Source organism: Penaeus monodon, unplaced genomic scaffold (genome assembly GCF_015228065.2).
Source record: "Penaeus monodon isolate SGIC_2016 unplaced genomic scaffold, NSTDA_Pmon_1 PmonScaffold_2241, whole genome shotgun sequence".
Lineage (NCBI taxonomy): Eukaryota > Metazoa > Arthropoda > Malacostraca > Decapoda > Penaeidae > Penaeus > Penaeus monodon.
The window spans coordinates 1-6,699 of NW_023652378.1; the positions used below are offsets into that span (position 1 = coordinate 1).

General features: G+C 42.1%; 1 pseudogene; it reads right to left on the minus strand.

Moving 5' to 3' along the window:
* Nucleotides 1–120: 120 nt before the first annotated feature.
* Nucleotides 121–6,432, minus strand: LOC119570140 (annotated as a pseudogene).
* Between the last annotated feature and the right edge of the window lie 267 nt (nt 6,433–6,699).

Genomic DNA, 6,699 nt, shown 5'->3' on the forward strand with positions numbered 1-6,699 from the left:
AGCATTTAGAGAAGGGGCCTAATCAAATGGCTTTGTTGAACTACTCTATGAAACTGCCCAACCTCTAATTAGAATTGTTGAAGGAATTTCCTTCTATCTACAAATCAAAATGAATTATACATCCATAGTATCTCCTGCTGCTTTTTCCCTTCTCGGCGAATATCACCCTCAATGGCTTGTCTGATGCAATTTTGCATGCACGCTGGCAAATTTCAGTCAAATCTGCACCTGAGAAACCATGATGACCTTGGCAAGGTAATCCAGGTCAACACTCTGGCAAAGTAAAATAAAAAGGGGACTGCTTAGTCTCTGATTGCACGTTTCTATTAAATAAAGTATATACACACACACAATAAAATATATAATATTATATATATATATATTATATATATATTATATATATATATATTATATATATATATATATATATATATATGTGAAAGATCCAAACATTAAAAAAACTTAATTTCACTGAATAAAATCAAGAATTTTCCTCGTACCTTGCCACTGGAGACTTCCTCATGCAAGCCTTCAGGATCTGTACGCGTGACTTCTCGTCCGGCAGAGGGATGAGATGAGCTGATCTAGACGGCCAGGACGAAGAAGGGCTGGGTCAATGATGTCAGGTCGGTTGGTGGCACCAATGATGAACACTTTCTTTTTCGCTCCCATCCCGTCCATTCTCAGTCAGAACCTGATGCAAATATGGTGGTTATACCTTTGCCAATGACTGGTGAATAGTTTGCATAGGCAATACTTGTTCACACATTATGAATTTTAAAAACATCGAAGTAACTTTGCTTTCTGCATATAGCTAAAAACAATGATAAAAAAAATTACTCACCTGGTTGATAACTCGGTCAGCTGCTCCACCAGCATCACAGCAGAGCCACCTCGGCCTTGCAATACTGTTAATTCATCAAAGAATAGAACACAAAGGGGCTGCTGAACGTGCCTGAGGCGAAACATTGTTATTAATGTTTTGGGGGTTTCCCTTTAAAGGGCTGTCGTTAGTATACAACAAGTTTTATAAAATAAATTTCCCAATTCTTCATACAGCAAACAGGGTTAGGAAATGGGATAAAATTTCTAGGGAGACAGCTGCAAGGTATTAGTTTCTTTTCCCAAAATTACATACCTTGTCAAACACATCCTGACATTTGGCTTCAGATTCCCCCAAAACCCCATAGTAAGGAGTTCAGGGCCCTTGATGGAAATGAAGTTGGCCTGGCACTCATTGGCAATAGCCTTTGGGCCCGGAGGGTCTTACCTGAAAAAGAAAGAATGGGGGTTTTCACAATCGGATATAATTCACATGCTGTACAAAACTTTTCAAATGGGTTCTAGGAAGGCTGTACATCTCAACCAACTGGAATTACAATGGTCTTCCTGTGAAGTTTTTGATTACTTTATCAAGTAATATGTAGTAGTATGATTGATATATATATATATATATATATATATATATATATATATATTATATAATATATATGGTATGTATGTATGTATGTATGTATGTATGGGATGTATGTATGTATGTATGTATGTATGTATGTAGTATGTATGTATGTATGTGCGTGTGCGTGGTGCGTACTTTTTTTTTTTACAAGAAAATCTCTCAAATAAAATACATACCACAACCCAAAGGAGGCCCCATAGAAGAGCAACCCTTGCGGGTCATGCCGAACTTGGGATTTATCCGGATGCTTACGGGTCTGCAAAAGTTCCTACAGGTAGAACAGTTTTGTGAAATAAACTTGTTTTGTACTACTCAATCACAAAAAAAGCTTCTTACAATATTACAATTATTTTGTAAAGACCAAACCAAATTTATAAATTTATTAAAAGGGGGGATTGTTATGGAAATCAAAACAACCTGCCAAAACTAGAAGTACACCTTTCTTTTTTACCAGATAGCCAACCTACCTGCAATTCTCTCTTTTACATTTTTCGAGACCACCCATATCGTTCCAAGTGGTGTTGGGGACTTCCACCACTGTCCCCACGCAGAGCTGATGGTGTGCTCTTACCCATAGCAAACCTAAAGTTGTCCATAGAGACAGCCAGGGAATTCAATACCTAGAACCAAGTTAAAGGCAATGTTGAAAACTTTGATAACTAAAACAAAATAGTTAATATAATTTTTTTTTCCTTTCACATTAAACAGGAAAATACCTTTCCTTCTGAACAGATTTATATCAACCTACCTCAGCACAATCTGGGGCATCATCTAGTCTATGAGGTCCATTTTCTCTGATTTGCTGGAGTGCAGCCTCTGAACACAGGGGTGCCAAGTCGCACCAACATGGCCATGGGTTTCTGCTGCAATCTGTTCCAGGTCCACATCATCTGACAGCTTCATTTCTTTGTTGGATGCGCAAAATCCCCAGACGACCTGTATGGCATGAGAAAAATGATGAAATGATATTATGGCCTCGAACAAATGGGGGTTTGAGGATAATGGTGAATTATTTATTTATTTTTTTTTATCAAATATATATCATGAGGGATCATAATAGTGAATAAAGCATCAGAAATTTTTCACACAACACAACACACATTTAGAGAACATAACAGATAGATCAAAGTTAATAAGACGGAAAAGGATATGAAAAAGAAAATGGGTTACCATACCTGTAGTGTCTGGGATACTGATGTCAACCTCCTGTCAAGCGTCCAAATCTGCCTGAGGTGCCGGGTCGATGGAGTTGGGGCGTTTGTGGCGCCATAACAATAACATGGGCTCGTTGCTTGAGGCCATCCATAAAGTTAGCAGCTGTGACACTATACGTCTTTCCACCTCACATGTGTCTGAATGAAAAATCTTGTTAGCTAAATACAATGGGAGTGCATGAGGAAGGGGAGGGAGATGGAGAGGAGAAGAGAAGAGGAGAGGAGAGATAGCACTTCTCGCACAATAAACAATCAATAAAAAATAAGGAGCAGGAAGGTATTTCTACTAGTAATCATCTGAAATTCACAATAAAAGTTTCCACTATTGACACTGTGACCATGTCATTTGGCTTAATAAATTTAACCAACTGCTTGGAACTGTAGGGAGAGGGGAGAAGCAGCAGAAGATAGCCACATACCTTTTTTCCCCCTTGGGGGCCCAAAGGCACAATCTCATCAAAAGAAGATGATGGCAGGGGCATTTTCTCAGCCTCTTTGAAGGCCTTTTTAAGGTTGCTCCGGATTCCAGCTAAATTTTACATGATCTCGGGGCCCCTTGGGTGGGAAGAAGAATGCTCCAGTCTGTTGGCCACTGAAAGGGCCCAAAGGGGTCTTACCAGTACCCGGAGGCCATGAGAAGGGTACCTGAAAATAATTTAAAATTTGATGGTGGGAAATGAATTAAAAACATTTAAAACCTAGGTTAATGGGGTTCTTTCTGTATATTTTTTAAATCCAAACTAGGAAAATTTAAGAATTCCAATATTTTAAACTTAAACTTTTAAAAAAAAAACTGAAAACATGTTTGTACCTTTGGGGGCTTGACAACCCAAAGGCCCTTTAAGAGGAAGGGTGGCGGAGAGGCAGCTCCCCATTTTCCCCTTTATCTGTTTCCCCCCGTTTGGGGGGAGCCCCCGATGTCATCGTAGCCCACCTCGTTCAACTGCTCTTTCCCTCCCCCCCTCATAGTTTTGGGGGTTTATTTTATTTATTATTTTAAAACTCCCATTTGGGGCTTGTGCTCCAAAGCAGTTTTTGTGACATAATTCCCCAGATTTCATTTTACTCCTGATTTTTTTTTCCCTTTTTTAATCCCTTAAAGTATTCTCTAAAAAGAGGCAAGGGGAGGGGAAAACTTACCCCTCGCTTAACGGGTCTCCTTCACAGTGAAAACAGGTCCGGGGGGACGAGGGGAATAAGGGGAAAGGGTCCGTCTCCAACCCCCTTGAACTCCCCAGCCCTCTACCCCCCGCCCAGGAACAGGCACCCCTTTTGGGTGGGCCTGTATGCCCTTTCCCGGGAAATTTGGGCTTAAATATAAACCCTTTGGGAAAGTAAAAGGAAAAATGTCGTTTAAAAAGTGCTCCATTTTCCCCAAGGGACTTAAACCCAAATTTTAACTTTTGCATCTTTACACCATGACCCCCCAAAAAACAGCTTCACCCACCTCAAAGATGTTTTCCCGTGAGGACCTTTAAACCCCGTTTTCATCAAAAGGCCCGGACAGGATAGTTTTTCCCTACTTGACTCTGGACACGGGGTGGGTGGACAAAGGGGGCCCCAAGCGGATGCGAAGGGTTTCTGACCTGTATAGTAAGATGGCCAAATGTTTCTTTAAATTTCCAAATTGTAAAAATTTTTTAAAAAAAGGGGTTTTTTGCAAGATATTTTAAAAAAGTTTAAAAGATATAAGGAAGGGAGAAAAAAGAGGAAGAGAAGAGTAAGGGGGGGGGGGAGAGAGGGGAGAGAGAGAGAGGGGAGAGAGAGGGGAAAGAGGGAGGGAAGAGGAGAAGAAAGGGGAGGGAGACGAGAAAAAAGAGGGAAGGGGGAGTGAGAGACAGAGGGAGGGGAGAGAGAGAAAGAGGGAGGGGAGAGAGAGAGAGGGGAAAAGAGGGAGGGAAAGGGGGGAGAGAGGAGAGAGAAAGAGGGGAGGGAAAAGGGGAAAAGAGAGAGAAGAAAGAGGGGGGGAGGGAGAGGAGAGGGAAGGGAAAAAGGAGGGAGGGGGGGAAGGGGAGAAAAAGGGGGGGGGGGGAAAGAAGGAAAAACGGGGGGGGGGGGGGGAAAGGGGGGGGGCGGAGGAGGAAAAAAGGGGGGGGGGGGGGGGAGGGAAAAAAAGGGGGGGGGGGGGGAAGAGAGAAAAGGGGGGAAAAAAAAGAGAAAAAGGGGGGGGAGAAGAAAAGAAAGAAAGGGGGGGAGAAAAGAAGAGAAGGGGGAAAAGGGGAAGAAAAAGAAAGAGAAAAAACCAAAACTTTTTCCTGTTTTAAATGTTCTTTAGTGGGGTTTTTAGTCTTGAGGGGGGAGGGGGGGGAAAGGGAGGAGGGGGGAAAGGGGGGAGGGAAAAGAAAAAAGGGGGGGAGGGGGAGGAAAAAAGAAGGGGGGGGAAGGGGGGGGGGGGGGAGGGGAAAAAGAAAAAAAAAAAAAGGGAAGGGGGGGGGGGGGGGGGGGGGGGGGGGGGGGGGGGGAAAGGGGGGGGAAAGGGGAGGGGGGGTAAAAGAAAAAGAGGGAAGGGGGGAAGGGGAAAGGGGGGGGAAAAAAGAGGAAAAAGGGGGGGAAAAAAAAGGAAAAGGGGGGGAAAGGAAAAAAAGGGAAAAAAAAAAAAAACAAAGGGAAAAGGGGAAAAAAAAAGGGAAAAGGGGAAAAGGGGGGGGAAAAAGGGGGGGGGGGGGGAAGGGAAGGGGGGGGGGGGAAAAAAGGGGGAAGAAGGGGAAAGGGGGGGAAAAAGGGGAAAAGGGGGGGGGAAAAAAAGGGAAAAGGGGGGAAAAAGGGGGGAAAAAAAAAAAACAGAAAAGGAGAAACAAAAGGGAAAAAGGAGGAAGAAGGAAAAAGGGCGTCCACACGGGGGTTTCATTGCTTTGGGGGGGGCCAAAAAAAGGTTTTTTTGGTTTTGCCCTCATTTTTTTTGGGGGGAAAATGCAGTTTCCCTTTGGGCCCTTTTGGGACCCAAAATTTGGGTTTTCAAAATTGAATATTTTTTTTTTTTAAAAGGAGAGAAAGGGGGAAAAGGGGGGGAAGGGGAAGGGAGAAAGGGGAAAATTTTTTTTTTGGGGGGGGGGAAAAAAAAAAAAAACCGTTGCCACATCTCACTAGATTTTTAATTTGATTTTCAGTGAGTTCTTATGCCCGTCATTAAAAGGTTAATCCCAAGGATTGTAACGTAATCCTCCCAACTTATCTGTTTTACCACATTATAGTTGATTTTTTCAGAGACCTTTTTTTACTTTTTGTTCCTATCATTATTTTTCTTGACAACAATAGTAACATTGATATCAATGGCATTAAGTTTTTTTTTCTGTCTTTCTGAAAAACAAGGTAAAGTGATTATCAGTCTAGGACGTATAGGCTTATTAATTTGGCGCTTTGTTAGCTGAGCACTTGTGGAGCTGTTGTAAACAAAATTTTACAAAAGAAAACATTAGTTAAATGTGTAATTATCCATCACTAATGATTTGAATGAAGAGAGAGTATTACCATACCTATAATATTTCTTTTGAACTTGTAATGGGTCCAGCTCAAGCTACAATATATTGATGCTATGTTTTGTTTTGAATTATTGAAATTTGCAAAAGCAATTAATCCCAGGAGAGATATGTGTTCATGCCCTCACATGGTCAACCCTATTAGTCCTTAGTTATTAAATTAAACAGTTTTTGCTTAATTTTCTATGCCTATTGGTAGTATGAAGTTCCAGTGGCTCCAAGTTGGCTTAAATCACTTTTGCAACCTAACTTTTCCCTTAAGCAGATGGCCTGCATCGCACATTGGCAAATGTATATAGCTATGCATGGTCAGCCACTCAGCTGTTTCTTGCTAGGCTCTGGGAGCAGCTTTTCAGGAAATACGGGCCAACTCCAAAAGTGGGATAGACCCCAATGACACTGGCTGAAAATGTCTATCCAGCACTTCTACCAAGGAACTGTAGAGGCCGTTTCATCTGATCTTTGCTGGCACAGCCAACTGCAAAGCCAAAATATCTCAAAGACTGTACTGGTACCTGTCCAGCATGAGTTAAAGAACTTGTTTTTGTGG